The sequence below is a fragment of the Rhodnius prolixus genome, unplaced genomic scaffold (genome assembly GCF_049639745.1).
Source record: "Rhodnius prolixus isolate KJV_2025 unplaced genomic scaffold, Rpr scaffold_5, whole genome shotgun sequence".
Taxonomy (NCBI): Eukaryota; Metazoa; Arthropoda; class Insecta; order Hemiptera; family Reduviidae; genus Rhodnius; species Rhodnius prolixus.
This window is the reverse complement of record NW_027411624.1, coordinates 17,466,456-17,483,930: the sequence shown is the minus strand read 5'-3', so window position 1 is coordinate 17,483,930 and position 17,475 is coordinate 17,466,456. Positions and strand designations below refer to the sequence as shown.

General features: G+C 34.7%; 1 protein-coding gene across 3 annotated transcripts in view; it reads left to right on the top strand.

Moving 5' to 3' along the window:
• LOC141458465 (lachesin-like) overlaps window positions 1-17,475 on the top strand; it is a 381,486-nt gene that overhangs the window by 214,729 nt on the left and 149,282 nt on the right. The gene's annotated exons all lie outside the window — the stretch shown is intronic.

Sequence of the window (17,475 nt, the reverse complement as noted above, 5' to 3'; positions counted from 1 at the left end):
TGTTCTCCTTATAACAAGAGTTGAACTAATGGTCATAACATGTCATAGATCTTCAATCAATCGCTCTTATATCGTTTCATTTTCCTAATAACTTGGCTTTTCATTTCACCTGTTCTGTGTTTAGAAAATTAGTTAAACGCGAATGTTTGTTTTAGTTATAAAAAATAAGAATAAAAGGCAGTTAATGTCCTCTTTCATTCTTTCAGAAAAATTAGATAAAGTTTTCATTTTCTTTTAAGCGGATGAAAGTGAACCTGCACAGATTTATTGCTGCTATTAATCCAATTAACTTTATATAGAGAAAAACAAGTTACTAACTAAAATCAAAGTTCCTTAATAATAATGTATAAAATAAGTTTTTAGTTTCTGTTATTGACATTTCAATTAAGTTGTAACTTTGAAAGCGTGTGTTGAGTGAGTAATATGGGCGAATTGAAGTCTAGAATTGTCCAGTTAACATTTTCTGACTCCGAACTATCCCAGAGATTGGTCTGTTCTCTCCTAAATTGGTCACCAACGTGGAATTTCAATTGCCTAACTACAAAACTCTGTATGATAGTTCTTTCTGTATTTATTTTATTTTGTTTATCAGAGTTACTATTTGCCATTATTGGCCAGGGTTTGGTTAAAGTTTTTGATGCGTAGTGTTTCAAGACAAATAGACTGATATTTCTCATTTCGATTCTCATGTAGTCCAGTAGAAATAAAAAAAAAAAAACTGTGGCTGCGTCATGGACACGGCCGTGTGTTTTACGTGAATACGTTTACGTAACGGGTTATATTTTTTATATAAAATATTTCTATTTATGTATTTAGGATGAAATCAAGGAAACAAATCGACGATCGAACACAATCTATGCCTATACAGTCCGCTAACGATGTAGAAGCGATTTCATCATACTCGTAACTGACTAATCATCGACAAACCTAAAATGTGCAAGATGGCTGCCCTCCCTGCAATCATCGACTTCGACGACATCACCTATACCCCCACCACTTCCTAATCGACCAATCAGCGAATTCGACGACACCACCACCCCTACCTCATACTTCTTAATCGCCCAATCAGGAACTTGAATAAGGGCTTTAAGCCACGACCTTCCCCCCCTTAATCCATTAATCGGCGAATTCACCGACACCACCTTCACCCCAACCCAGCCCAACTTACGTGACACCTATCTTTATCCCACCACTCAGTCGTCAAATTCATTGGCCTATCAATCCTCCTACAAGATGGCTTAACCGCTGTAGTACACAAGATGGCGGACCTCGTATTAGCTGTTGACGTCAATATGGCGGGCTTCATACCACCTGTAGTACTCAAGATGGCGGACCACATACCAGCTAATAAAACGTACCTCTACCCCAAGCCCACTGATAGATGGGAGGGTGCATTTTTTTTTATTTATTTCTTACCTGAGATTCGATCCTACAACCTTCGTGTTGGAAGACACGTCATCTTCACCAGTTTTGGGCCCTTATAATTCCCACTGTAAACAACAGATTATTCGTATGAAATTTTGGGCTCTTACACACACTGTTTTACTGAGTAGTATGCTATAGTTTTCTAGAGTACAGAACCATTAGTTGAGAAGATATTGAGAGCTGAAATTTTTTTGGTTCATAATTTTGCTGTGAAATGAAGCCCTTGTAATTCCCACTGTAAACAACAGATTATTCGTATGAACTTTTGTGCTTTTACACACTCTATTTTGCTGAGTAGTATGCTATAGTTTTCTTGAGTACAGAACCATTAGTTGAGAAGATATTGTTAGTTGAAATTTTTTTGGGTCATGGTTTTACTGTGAAATTGGGCGCTTGTAACTTACAGAGTAAACAACAGATTATTGGTATGAAATTTTGGGCTCTTACACACTCTGTTTTACTGAGTAGTATGCTATAGTTTTCTTGAGTACAGATCTATTAGTTGAGAAGATATTGAGAGTTGAAATTTTTTTGGGTCATGGTTCCGCTGTGAAATTGGGCGCTTATAATTCCCACTGAAAACAACAGATTGTTTGTATGAAATTTTGTGCTCTTACACACTCTGTTTTACTATGTAGTATGCTATAGTTTTCTTGAGTACAGATCTATTAGTTGAGAAGATATTGTTAGTTGAAATTTTTTTGGGTCATGGTTTTACTGTGAAATTGGGCCCTTGTACCTCCCAGAGTAAACAACAGATTATTCGAATGAAATTTTGTGCTCTTACAGACTATATTTTACTGAGTAGTATGCTATAGTTTTCTTGAGTACAGAACTATTAGTTGAGAAGATATTGAGAGTTGAATTTTTTTGGGTCATGGTTTTCCTGTGAAATGGGGCCCTTATAATTCCCACTGTAAACAACAGATTATTCGTATGATATTTTGTGCTTTTACACACTCTATTTTACTGAGTAGTAGATAGATAGATAGATAGATAGATAAATGTTCTGTATTTAGTGTTTAAATATACACATTACAGGGGTTCTGTGCTATAATTTTCTAATACAATGAAATAAAAATCAATATAAACTGCGTGCAATGCGTAAACTTAATTAAACTAATTTATATATATATACAAGTATATTAAACTGAAATATTAACTAAAATTTAATAACAGAAAATAATAATTATTCGTTAAGGCAAAATAAAATACATTCTATTTAGGTGGTCCTTATTTTCAATACATAGAAATTTATTAAGAGCATTTCCGTTGACAAACTCTGATAGGTGGTGGCGCCTAATTGGTTGATAAATGGGGCATTCTATTAGAAGGTGTTCTAGAGTTTCGTACTTATTCAAATTACATATTGTGCAGACCGATTGCGTATCTATAGAGTGGTAGCCTCCACTTTTAAACCAGACTTTTACACTTTTATCGCTTGCTACTCGTAGCTAGCTCACAACCCTAATTTTATCGATCGCACAATTGTATTTAACGTACTCCTCTATCATACCTAGCCCACTATATGCCTGTAAACCGAACTATAGCTTGAGTTAATTGCTCTTTGAATATCCATAGACCTCACATGATTTGTCCACTTCTCTATAAGATCCGGAATATTTTTCTTGATTATGTCGACGTCTGTTTCAAAAATAACATTAGACTCTCCGATAACAGTTAGCCATCGCCGCAACTGACTGAACCAAATCCTGTCTGCTCCTCCTGTACCTACTGTTTTTAACTGTTTGAGCTTGTTAAAACACAATTTTGGCAACCTACTCTCTTCCATTGCCAGAACCCTAGTCCAACGTTGACGCTTAACGGTACCCTTCCAGTTTCAAACCGAACTATATAATCGGGGGTACATTTGGGCCAACAAAGGAGCTGTTTGAAAAACCTCACTTGCCCTCTTTCTACCGTGTGTAAATTCTGTGAAGCCCAAAATTCGGAACTGTATAGCAATGTGGAGGAGACAATCGCGTCAAATAATTTCAGCCTGGCTTCCCAACTATTACACTTGGCTTTGCATAATATGCTTATAACTTTGCCTTATAACTGAGTAGTACGCTATAGTTTTCATACGATACACAATTTCATACGAATAATCTGTTGTTTACAGTGGGAATTATAAGGGCCCAATTTCGCAGCAAAACCACGACCCAAAAAAATTTCAAGTTCAATTTACTTTTAACTTCATAATAACAAAAAAAAAAAAAAAATTATAGTTTTATTAAAGGAATATAACTACATGTCCAGACTTGTTGGAGCCTGTACAGGCAAATTAACTATTAAATAAAAACGGAAATAATATGAGTTTTCCTATTGGGACTACACAGTACACAGAAATAATAAGAGATATGCTAATTAGTTAAGGTTGCTACAAGTTGCGTCATAATAAGTTCTGTTATTTAATTTTTCAAAAATATTAATAAATGCAGCGCATATATATTTGGGTGCAATTGCTTTCTGTATTAAGGTCTCACACAACTGAAGTTTACACATGCGCAGTTGATTAAGTTATCAGTGTAAATCATTTTCCTATTTAAAAAACAGCTGTTGGCACATGTATGAATTAACAGAAAATATAAATCAGTGGATGGGAGGGGGTCTTGTTACAGAGGCATGTCCAGAGAGGTAATCATTTGGAAAAAAAGTCGCAATTCTATTGGCTAGTTAGAGTGTGACGTAATTGTGGTGGAGGGATAATGCTAGAAGCTAGCTGGTAGGATATCCCAAGTGTTAGTTAGAGTTTAATTTTCAGTGAGTGAAGGTCGCGGCTTCAGCAAAGGAAGCAGTCCAGGTGAAGGGGGCAAGTAAATAAACTTTTCTATTACCTAAAGTGAGGTTATCCATTTTTATTTAAGTTGATAATTTTTGTGATACTGGGGGCAATTTAAATTAAAAAAAAAACATTCTTGGTAAAGGGGTTAGATTAAAAAAAAATAATTCCAAGGTAAAACATAAGAGAACATTCAAAACTAGAGTAAGCGAGACTATGTGGCCTACTGGTGAAGATGACGTGTCTACCAACATGAAGGTTGTAGGATCGAATCTCAGGTAAGAAATAAATAAAAAAAAATGCACCCTTCTATCTATCAGTTGGCGAGGGGTATAGGCCGACATTATATATTTTTGATAATATTTTTTTATTTTAACACCTTATTATATTCACTGTCACTATTTTACATAGACTGATATGACGCAAAGTTCCCGAATAAAAAAGTAGACACGTTTTTCCCCCAAAAAAATTTGAAAAAATGACTTTTTTGGCGCCTCTGACTGCCTATAACCCCTTAAGTACGCAGGATGCACAAAGGACATTCACTATTTATTTTCAAATTTTCTTATCGCACTAGGTAAGAAAAGTATTAAACTGTTGAAAATTTTCAATTTCGTAACTTCACCAAACATATCCGTTTTGAAATTTTTTTTTTAGTTTTAAATATCTCAAAACTAATAATCGCAGGAAGCGGAAATTACAAAATTTCAATTAACTACAACCAAAGGATCCGCCAAAAACTTTACGATACATTCCACTTTTTTCAGATTTTGACAAAATAGAAATTAAATATGGAAAACAAACATAATTTACTTTATTACAGCTTCATCTACCTGGCAGTTGTAAGAATTTATTAACATTTTATTATTAACAAAAAGATTACATCAACAAATTGTAATTAAGACTATCCGCGTTCCAGAATCTTCTTTTAAGTTTGTTACAGACGTTTGCTACTAAAAGAGAAGTTTTAAATTTTGTAAATTATTTAGAATTTTGGTGTTTATATACAAATATCTATTAAATAATTTTAATAAAACAAAAAGGAAATTTCTGTTTGATTTTGCAGGAAACAACTTTTTCATTATCCAAAGTATTCTAATTTATTCATCAGCCAAGCAATTTGAGTTTTCTCAGTTATAGTTCAATGTAATATTTTATTTAAAATCTACTATCAATAATGAGATAATGGTTATAAAATAATGATAAAATATTAAAAAGTTTAGTAGAGAAATTTGTTTTTTCGTTAATGGAGCAACAGTTGAACTACGGTGTGTTCATTAACAGGAAATTGTAGCTGCCTTCGCTCTAACCAAAAAAGCAGCGAGCTACTTTAGTCCAAAACTCTGAAAAAGATTTATTTAAGAAGTGGCGATGGTATTAGCAAAAACAAAGCAGATCATGAATTTAAGTAATCATTATTTTCCAGAAATAAATTGTAGATGTTCGTTTAAGTTTTAATCGTCAGCTGTCGTCACAATCTATCGATTGTATATAAAAACATTAGTGTAAAATAGTGACATTGAATATAATAAGGTGTTAGAATAAAAAAATATCAAAAATATATAATGTCGGCCTATACGCGTCGAAAAGCCAAAACCAAATACAGAGATCGTATACGGTTGGAAAGGGCTTCTCAAGAACAATCGAATGGTAATAATAAAACACCATATGACCGAGTCAAGCTGTGTCGGGAACGTAAAAGAATAAATGCGGCCGAGCGGATCAACGACAGTGTCAGTACATCTGCAGCTGGGGCGGTTGAAATTATGCAAGTGGATGATGAAATCGCTTCTACATCGACAACGGACTGTATAGGCATAGATTGTGTTCGATCGTCAATTTGTTTCCTTGATTTCATCCTAAATACATAAAAATATTTTATATAAAAAATATAACCCGTTACGTAAACGTATTCACGTACAACACACGGCCATGTCCATGACGCAGCCACACTTTAATTGTTTACTTACAATTTTGCTTATCAACTTTTAGGATTGAAATTAAATTGATAGATTAAAGAGGGAGAAGGGATTAGTGATTAGCGCACTGGATTTCCTGAGTTCAGAGCCAGCTGCTGGCTGTTAGATTTTCTCTTTCTAGCAGCTTCATACAGCCCACTGTACGAAGGCCGCCAATGCACTGGAAAAACCTCTGGGCGCCAATGACCTCAGATATTGACGGGCCCTGAGTGAATAAACAGGGGAAAAAAAATTATCGAACGGATTTTTGTTTTCTTTTGTCCAAAATGTATTTTAATAAAAGAAACAAAACACCAAAACAGATTATCTCAACTAGGTTACTAGGGAACTGGAATCAACACTATCATCAGGTTATGATGCTGAAACATTCAACAAGTTGTAGCACTTGTTTGAATCATGGTATACGCAGTCAAAAATCTGCGAAACAGGAACATATCAGTTGGTATGATTAATTAAAACCTACGGTAGATTTTACTGACTGTGGATATTACTGGTCAATTTTGTATCAATGCATGGAGTTGGTAGGTTATAAATTGTTTTGTCCTACAATCTCATCCTCTGTTCGCTATTTTGTTTGGTTTTGTTTTTATTAAATTATTAAACTGAATCTTACGGATTTCTTTAAAGGTACTTTAGTGCCAATTATTAAATTTGTAAATATTATATTAATACTTTTAAGTTGTAGAGTAAATAAATTGTAAGTCACATTACCGCTCTCCATCTATATTGTACAAAATTTGTGTACCAACAAATGTAAAATGATAATAAACAAGTAAATTTAGTATTTCAAAATCTTATCTACTGACAAAGATCCATTAATATCTCATAGAAACCTTCAGTCTCACCTCACCTCCTTAGAAAAATGTTTCAAAAATTAGGCTATCAAACTGACCGAAACAAAATCTCAAAACATTACCTTCACTCTTCGATGCGTCACTCTTCCTCCTGTCTTTTACAATTTAATTCCTTTACCAGAAGTCAACGTAGTCCGCTACCTTGGGCTTTACCTTGAAAGAATACTTATCCCTCATACTCGACTTAAGAGAACAGAACTCAACAGACGCTTCCGACTACTGAAAAGACTACTCGACAACAGATCAAAACTCACTCTAGACCACATAATACATATATGTAAGTATATTAAAGCCAGTCTGGGCTTATGTCATCGAACTGTGGGGTTCAACCAAACGCTCAAATCTCCAAAGGAACTAGTCCTTGCAGTCTAAAATTCTTCGCTCTGTAGTAAACGCTCTTTTCTACGTCACCAATCAAACCATTCACACAGACTTGAACATTTCATTCGTGCAACATAAGTGGCTGAAACACGATACAGAAAATTCCATCTTAACCTTCAATCTCATCACAATCCACTTGTACAACATCTATCTTCAAGAACATTTCCAGACAGTCTTAAAAGACAGTGGCCTCGCGATCTCCTCTCTAATGAAGAGAGTCAGAAGAATATAGAATGTTATTGCAGTTTTACTGCTGGGTAACTTCTCCACTCTGATATGTGTGAATGTTATTTATTGTTACGCTTGTTGCTTATAACGCAAAATGCGCTGATTGTAACTAAATAAAGAAGTATTTAAAAAGAGTTGTCTAATTTTATTAAAATTAGTTTATTTTTAAAATCTGGGTTAAAATTGTAATTCAATAGAACATATTTGCAGTATTATTAGATGGCCTAGTATTTACTCATCTCAAAGTTTGACTTAGTTTTCCAAATTGAAATAATTTCTAGAACTTACAGACTGTACGAGGGTCGTTTGAAAAGTCCGTGCAGTCAGAGAGATAGCACTATTGGCGCGTGTCGAGGTTATGTTTAGTTAGTAGCATCTCTTGGAAGAACACACACCAAGTTTCAGCCAGATCGGTCTATTTCTTTGTGTTTGGCATTCGTTTGAATCGAGGAAGTCGAGTGATTTTCAAAAAATGGACGAAAAAGAATTTCGTGTGTTGATTAAACACTACTTTATGAAAGGCAAAACGCCTGAGGAGACTAAAGAGAAGCTTGATAAACATTATGGTGACTCTGCACCTTCGATTAGAACAGTTTATAAGTGGTTTCCAAATTTTCGGAGTGGCCATATGGGCACAAGTGACGCTGAACGTTCTGGACGCCCTGTTGAGGTTACTACTCCAGAAATCATTGATAAAATCCATGATATGGTGATGGATGACAGAAGAGTGAAGGTGCGTGAGATTGCTAGTACTGTGGGCATCTCGAATGAACGGGTACATAATATTTTGCATCAACATTTGGACATGACAAAGCTATCCGCAAGATGGGTGCCGCGATTGCTCACGCTTGACCAAAAACGAAATCGTGTGAAGTGTTGCAAGGACGGTTTGCAGCTGTTCCAGAAGAATCCGCAGGACTTTAAGCGTCGTTTCGTCACTGTGGATGAAACATGGATACATCACTACACTCCTGAGACCAAAGAACAATCTAAACAATGGGTTACCAAGGGGGAATCTGCGCCAAAAAAGGCGAAGACCGTTCCTTCGGCCGGAAAGATTATGGCGACTGTCTTTTGGGATTCGCAAGGAATAATCCTCATCGACTATCTGGAAAAGGGTAAAACTATTACAGGTGCATATTATTCATCGTTATTGGACCGTTTGAAAACCGAGCTGCAAGAAAAACGCCCACGATTGGCCCACAAAAAAGTCCTTTTCCATCACGACAACGCACCAGCTCACACCTCAGCAGTTGTGGTCGCAAAATTAATGGAAATAGGGTTCCAACTCGTTTCACATCCCCCTATTCTCCAGACTTGGCGCCCTCGAACTACTATTTGTTCCCCAATATGAAGAAATGGCTGAAGGGGAAAAAGATTTTATTCAAACGAGGAGGTGATTGCAGAAACAAATGGTTATTTTTCAGACTTGGACAAATCCTATTATTCGGAAGGGATCAACAAACTAGAGCAGCGTTGGACGAAGTGTATAAGCCTAAAAGGAGACTATGTTGAAAAATAAAAAAGGTTTACCCCAAAAAATTATGTAGTTTTTATTTTTGCTCGGACTTTTCAAACGACCCTCGTACTTGTTGATTTTATCATCAGCTAATCACTTAAAATTTCAATATTCAGTAATTTTGATAAATTTTAAATCATTCAGCAGCTTTTAAGAACATTTAGTCTCGAAATTAATATGTTTACATTGCCTGAACGTCTTTTCCTTGTATTCAAACAATGTCAGCTTCACTAATTCCCAGAGGTTATTCTCATTCGGCAAATTGTCGAGAATCTAAAAAGAAGATACTTTAATATACAGTGTTACTGAAAAGACAGTCCAAGTAATTCTGACACAGATTTCTAACCACGTTTGTGATACTTATTACTTCTTATTGAACAGTTTTAATAATCTAGTAAAGGTATACCTCTGTATAAGCCTTGAGTTCTGATTATTTTTCTCCTAATAGACAACCACTGTACTAATTTTTAGAATTGCCTTTTATCCAGGCTTTGAGCGTCTTTGGTTATTAAACCGCTCAACACTCTGGATACTGGCTCAGAGTTTAGATAAAATACAACTATTATAAAAATTATCAATGAAAAATTATCTCTACAGTCCCCAGACCTTAAAAAGCTCCTCGTACCGTGTCTTTTTTTTTTTGGAGCAGATTTAAACAAAATCTTAAATCAGTAAATTTCACGACTGTGTTTATTAAATAAATAAAAAAAAATTAATTTTCGCCATTAACTAATACAAAATGTTTTATTATTTATAATTTTGTTGTTCATTTAATTTCTGATCTTCATCATAAAACCAAATTAAATTTCTCTTCATTTTTTTTAATTTTTTTTTATTATTTCTCGTGTTGAAGACTTCAAGCGCAAACATTTCATTCGCATAATCGTTTATTCGTAGTAACGCTTATTATTATTGAAAAATACGAGTATAACTCGTATAACCTTACTAAAGTTTTTTGCGGTTAATGCTTTAATATCTTTAGTAAATGATTGAATATTAACTGGTGCATTTAATTGGAATTAGTAAGACTTATCTGTTTGTTGAAATATCTGTATTTGATTTATCTCTGAAGTTGTAATTATGTGCTTAGTCTTTGTTTTGGGTTTACTGTAATTATCTCATTAACTAATTAATGTTTTGGTTTGCAATTGTTCCCTTGTAATTTTCTTGCAATATAATTAATTCTTAACGCTTTCTCTTAGCTTGAATATTATTTTGGCACTCAAGAGTTCAACCCCTCTTAGTAGAATGCCGTAAGCAATCTGAGACAGAATCATGTAGAGCAGTGCCGCCAGTACAACAAGATGTTTTAAGGTCAATGGCTGCATAAATATTATACGAGGGTCGTTTGAAAAGTCCGTGCAGTCAGAGAGATAGCACTACTGGCGCGTATCGAGGTTATGTTTAGTTAGTAGCATCTCTTGGAAGAACACACACCAAGTTTCAGCCAGATCGGTCTATTTCTTTGTTTTTGGCATTCGTTTGAATCGAGGAAGTCGAGTGATTTTCAAAAAATGGACGAAAAAGAATTTCGTGTGTTGATTAAACACTACTTTATGAAAGGCAAAACGCCTGAGGAGACTAAAGAGAAGCTTGATAAACATTATGGTGACTCTGCACCTTCGATTAGAACAGTTTATAAGTGGTTTCCAAATTTTCGGAGTGGCCATATGGGCACAAGTGACGCTGAACGTTCTGGACGCCCTGTTGAGGTTACTACTCCAGAAATCATTGATAAAATCCATGATATGGTGATGGATGACAGAAGAGTGAAGGTGCGTGAGATTGCTAGTACTGTGGGCATCTCGAATGAACGGGTACATAATATTTTGCATCAACATTTGGACATGACAAAGCTATCCGCAAGATAGGTGCCGTGATTGCTCACGCTTGACCAAAAACGAAATCGTGCTAAGTGTTGCAAGGACGGTTTGCAGCTGCTCCAGAAGAATCCGCAGGACTTTAAGCGTCGTTTCGTCACTGTGGATGAAACATGGATACATCACTACACTCCTGAGACGAAAGAACAATCTAAACAATGGGTTACCAAGGGGGAATCTGCGCCAAAAAAGGCGAAGACCGTTCCTTCGGCCGGAAAGATTATGGCGACTGTCTTTTGGGATTCGCAAGGAATAATCCTCATCGACTATCTGGAAAAGGGTAAAACTATTACAGGTGCATATTATTCATCGTTATTGGACCGTTTGAAAACCGAGCTGCATGAAAAAAGCCCACGATTGGCCCACAAAAAAGTCCTTTTCCATCACGACAACGCACCAGCTCACACCTCAGCAGTTGTGGTCGCAAAATTAATGGAAATAGGGTTCCAACTCGTTTCACAACCCCCCTATTCTCCAGACTTGGCTCCCTCGGACTACTATTTGTTCCCCAATATGAAGAAATGGCTGGCGGGAAAAAGATTTTATTCAAACGAGGAGGTGATTGCAGAAACGAATGGCTATTTTTCAGACTTGGACAAATCCTATTATTCGGAAGGGATCAACAAACTAGAGCAGCGTTGGACGAAGTGTATAAGCCTAAAAGGAGACTATGTTGAAAAATAAAAAAGGTTTACCCCAAAAAATTAAGTAGTTTTTATTTTTGCACGGACTTTTCAAACGACCCTCGTACTCCCAAAGAATGTTTCATGTTGCAAGTTCCTCAATTCAGGTCAATGTTTTGTTCACCGTGTTTCCTGCTCAACCATTTTTCTTGGCGGTTTTCAAGTTTTCATTTTCACTACTATATGAACAGTGTGCACATATCTGGCTTTTCTGAGCATCATCAGCATAATGTGAACATTTTTCCAGTATAGAGTTTCAAGGTGTTATGAACATCATTGACTCTTATACAGTATACATATCTATCTAAATAGTGCCTCTTTTTATGGAATTTCACGTTGACATTGAACAAGCAGTACTCAATTTTCCGTATATTGTTCAAAAAAGTCAACTTATCTCCTTTAATGCATATTTTTAACTTCTACAGTAAAATACACTATATTTTTTTTTTTTTTAATTTTTTTTTGGAATTTACCACTGCAATGGTTGTTGCGACAAGCAAATATGGTACCTGATAAAAAAATAAAAGAAAATCACGAGTGGAGAAGGCACTCAGTGGTGTCACTCCAGTAACGTGCTTTGCTATATGTACTACTCTCACTATAAGAGTAGATCACGTGGCCATCTTCTCTTCAATCTCCTTAGAGGATTACCTGGCAATGTGGAAGAAGATAGATGTTCTATGAGAGGATGAGCTGCTGTAGAGGAATGAAATTTGAGAAAACGAGTGTTAGCAAGATCTGCAATGAAAGGGATTTTGAGGTCATTATGGATAGCGAGGTTAGATACATAGAACGGAGCGTTAAGAAGTTTTCGAAGTATTTTTGACTGTAATGCCTGGAGGCGTAGTGAGTTGGAACGCTTAGTCGATCCCCATACTTCGATGCCGTATGACCAAATAGGTCGCAGTAACAGTAGATATAAGGGTCTTTTGTTATGTAGGTTAAGTTTTGAACGCTTGTCAAGTAGTCTGGCGAGAAGTTTGTAGCTAAGATTAACTATCTATGATAGCTAAGAAACACTATGATTAAATCAAAATCCTCAGTGAAATTGTTGAACGTAACCACGCCCATTTCTTTTTTTTTTACAAAGTATCTGTGATTCTATTTATTAAATATTCAAAGGCGTTAGTCTTTTAACCAAATTACGTTTCTGATAATAATTTCCTTAACTGATTCTTTCAACTGATAGTTTAACAGTTGCTTGGAAACAACCATTTCCTTATTATTTTGGAATGTTTTGGAATAATTCCAATAGGCCTAATTCTTCTTTTTATTATTAACTTTTTTTCTTTTTTTTTATGAAAGACTTCCGTTCTTTAACCTTTTAATTTTTATACTAAACTTGAGAAGCCATATTCTTTATCTGGCGCTAAATAAAAGTTGACACTCTTTTGGTAGCCTAAATTATTAGTTTACTGCGTTACTTTCATTTTTAGAAATATTAGGCAGCGCTCTCTAAAATAAGTAGGGAATCCATGAATGAATTCCGTTCTTTAACCTTTTAATTTTTATACTAAATTTGAGAAGCCATATTCTTTATCTGGCACTAAATAAAAGTTGACACTCTTTTGGTAGCCTGAATTATTAGTTTACTGCGTTACTTTCATTTTTAGAAATATTACGCAGCGCTCTCTAAAATAAGTAGGGAATCCATGAATGAATTCCGTTCTGTAACCTTTTAATTTTTAATTTGGCACTAAATAAAAGTTGACTCTCTATTAGTAGCCTGAATGGATTACTTTACTGCGTTACTTTCATTTTTAGAAATATTAAGCAGCGCTCTACCAAGTAACTCAACGAAATACTTACTGAGTTATTCTGCTTTCAAATAAACCAAAATGCGGAGGAGATTCTCTTTGTAAACTGCCAGGTCCTGCATCAGCTGTAATGGTAATTAGCGCCTTCAGTCAATGTTCCTTTTTCTTAACCATGGCCATACGAGCTGGGATAATATAAATAATCTTTCATCCTAACAGTAACAATAACTTGTCCTATAAGTGTCCAGAAGAGGGAGCTCTGGTATGCAAAGAACTCCGCATATTCTCCTCTTATTTCATCGGTCAACGAGTCATCGCGGAATATTATTATGCCATCACTTAAGGGAACACAAAAAAATGGTTTTATTATTGTAAATACAAAAAAAAACTCTCTAAACAAATTGCAAATAAGTGCATATAATACGCACTTCAAAGATCATAGGGGGGGCTTCCTCGGACGACTGGAAGTGAGGCTGATTCTAGCGGAATCAATTACAACCCACTCACCGGAAGTAATTAATCACCATATATATGGAAATTAGTGATTGCATGATCCTCGTGTTTCACGAATTAATTCTTGATGGCACACTTCAGTATTAGCTGTTTTTTTCGAGCTTGAAACTTACTTTTAGATTTACATTGTCTTACAGGCTAATTCAGAAAGCTGTGGTTTTTCAATTCAACATTAGTAGAGCAGCTAACTTTGATATTTATAACAACTAGCACAGATATTGCATAGAAACCATGTATTCAACTTCATTGTTTTGCGTATTTACAATTAATTAAATGATTTCCATATTTATGTATTTATTTTTAATAGCAGTGTAAGTTAATTAATTAGATTGTTTATAAGCAACATATTTTATGCAACTACTAATTAATACGAATAATATTATAAAGTGCAAAATTGTTTTACTAATAAGATAATAAGATATGAAAAGATTTTTACGTTTCCGTTTAATTATTTATTTAATTCTTTTTGAGCTGAATATGCGATAGAATTTCACAGAAATAGCATACTAAATAGTAGTTCAATCACTCTCCTTTCCAAACTTTTTTAAAAGTATTGGACATTTTTTCGCATTATACATTTATAAGAAAGTGATCATATCTCTTATATTCACGTATGTTGACGGCATAACCATACTCTCTTCTTCATACAGACCTGGTACAGTCTGCACGCTTCTTTCATGAACATCTTAACTCTCTAGAATATTCTTTTCCAAAAATGGAAAATGAAAGAAAACTTACAAAAGTGTTAAACCTTCATTTTCCACTTGACCTCAAGTATTTTACAACTGGACTGCACTTGTTATACTACACTGTACTATACCTCGAACTATATTTGGGCAATCTTTGACACGAAATCTTCATAGACGCCCTAAACTGTAAGAATTCAAGCGAAGCTACCACCTACTGGTAAGACTTCTTGTAATATGATTACCATTGACGCTAACTACAAACTTCTGAAGCCAATTTTGGGACTCATGGACTTAAATTGGGGGCTCAGCGAAGTATTCCAGTATACAGGGTGTCCCAAGCTATATGGATAACGACTTTTTCTCGGAAACTAAGATAGCTAGAAAAAAACTAAAAAATACGTGTTCCCTTAGTTTTTTGATAGAAATCCAAATATACTTTGTAAATTTTTTTCGGTGCGAGATACAGGCACCAACTTCATTTTTTCAAATGAGAAGGTGCGGTTTTTATTTCAGAAATAGATTCCTCTATTTTTTTAAAGAAAAATTTACTTGAACGGTTTTTTTCTGTGAGTGATATTTTAGAAGTTATGAATGAAAACATGATTCTTATAAGAAATGTCAAAATGATAATATTATAATGGTTTTTTGATAGAATAAGAAGAAAAGTACTATATCTGAATCGCCATATAACACGCCCATCAAATTGCCTATCGAGATATCTCTTTACAAGCCTGATGGTGTTATATCGACACGGGGGGCGATTCAGTAGCCACCTCTCTTACCGGGCTTGACACCTATGGACTATTTCCTTTGGGGATACCTGAAAAACAAGGTGATTATTCATAACTTTTTTCTTTCTTTCCTTATTTCTGCTTATCTAAAAGCATTTCTAAATCTAGGTGTATCAGAATCAAGTCGGGATGGCATCTGTAGATGAACTAAAGCAGAGAATAATAGATACCTGTAAGTCAGTTAAAGCCGAATCTATTTCTTTGGCAGTAAGGGGCAATTGTCAGGAAAGAGCATGTCTGTGCATCTCTAATGGTGGAGGCCATTTCGAGCATGATTTGTAATATTAATGAGGAGTAAAATTTATAATAAAATAGTACTTTTCTTCTTATTCTATCAAAAAACCGTTATAATATTATCATTTTGACATTTCTTATAAGAATCATGTTTTCATTCATAACTTCTAAAATATCACTCACAGAAAAAAACCGTTCAAGTAAATTTTTCTTTAAAAAAATAGAGGAATCTATTTCTGAAATAAAAACCGCACCTTCTCATTTGAAAAAATGAAGTTGGTGCCTGTATCTCGCTTCTGGAAGCACCGAAAAAAATTTACAAAGTATATTTGGATTTCTATCAAAAAACTAAGGGAACACGTATTTTTTAGTTTTTTTCTAGCTATCTTAGTTTCCGAGAAAAAGTCGTTATCCATATAGTTTGGGACACCCTGTATACCGTCTCAAAGTAATATAATCGTAAACTCTGCGCCGAATTATAAATGCTACATAATTTGTCTTTAACATAAATATTCGTTTCGATCAAAAAATATTGCGATTTTATATAATCTGATGAAAAGGGCAATACTTGAGCATAATAAGCATAATCATGAGAGGTTTTGGTTGGAATCACTGAATTTAGAGAAAATGGAGAGCATGGTTTTACTCCCAAATTTGTTGCTTAAAGTAAATCAACAGTTTCTAATATAGAGGCAATTTTGATCCAGTTTGAAATATTGTGAAATGTTATTTGTTAAGATTAAGATAAATTTTTCTGAATTTCAAGACAACGGAGGAGGGGAGGGGTCGAAACTTCGGGAGGTGATTCAGCAGCTCAAATGCAACAAAAAATATTCTCTTCACTTTGGCACGATTCTCAATAGTGTCCAAGATATTTGCATTTTTAACTTTTCCGTCGATACTCGCGTTTTCCACCATAAAAACGGTCGTAACTTATTTATCCTTTATCCTACAACAAATCGCATTAATTGCTACTTTATTTTTTACTTCCGTTTTATTAAATAATAATTGTTAAAAACTAAAATGGTTTTCTGCATTTACATCCCTCTGTTCAGGGTAGGGTTTTGTTAAAAACAAAAAAAATCTATATGATCTTGAAGCTCAATAAATGCGCAACTTTTTCTTGAAATTATGTGACTCCTTGATTCATTAATCATTGGAAAAAATGCAGTTGAAAATTTTAACAAAAATCATCAAGAACGAATTTTTTAGATATTAAAGTAAAAATTTCATTGTTATAAGAAACGTTTTGAGGCTCTGTACGAAATTAATGCTCTTTCGTTTGGAATAAGCAGATTTGTGGTAGGATAAAGGATGGAAAAGTTAGGACCGTTTTTATGGTGAAAAACGCGAATATCGACGGAAAGGTTAAAAATGCAAATATCTTGGACACTATTGAGAATCGGGCCAAAGTGAATAGAATATTTTTTGTTGCATTTGAGCTGCTAAATCACCTCCCGAAGTTTCAACTTCTCCTCCGTGTACACCCTGTACATTAGGCTCTGTTGTAGAATTACATTTATTTATTGAGTATCAAATCTTCAAAATGTAAACAATCTTGTTGTAACGGAGATAACAACTGTAAGAGGTTTTGTTAACTAATGTAAAGTCTATACTTTGCATTTAGTCATGACTTTTGCGTACTGTCACCAAGCTTGTGGTGTGAAAACTTGGTGGCAATTAGTGATGTACCATGTACATCCTATAGTCGGTTGAATTGCCATTTAACTAAGTGTGTGACCCTCTCGTTTAAAGTTCAA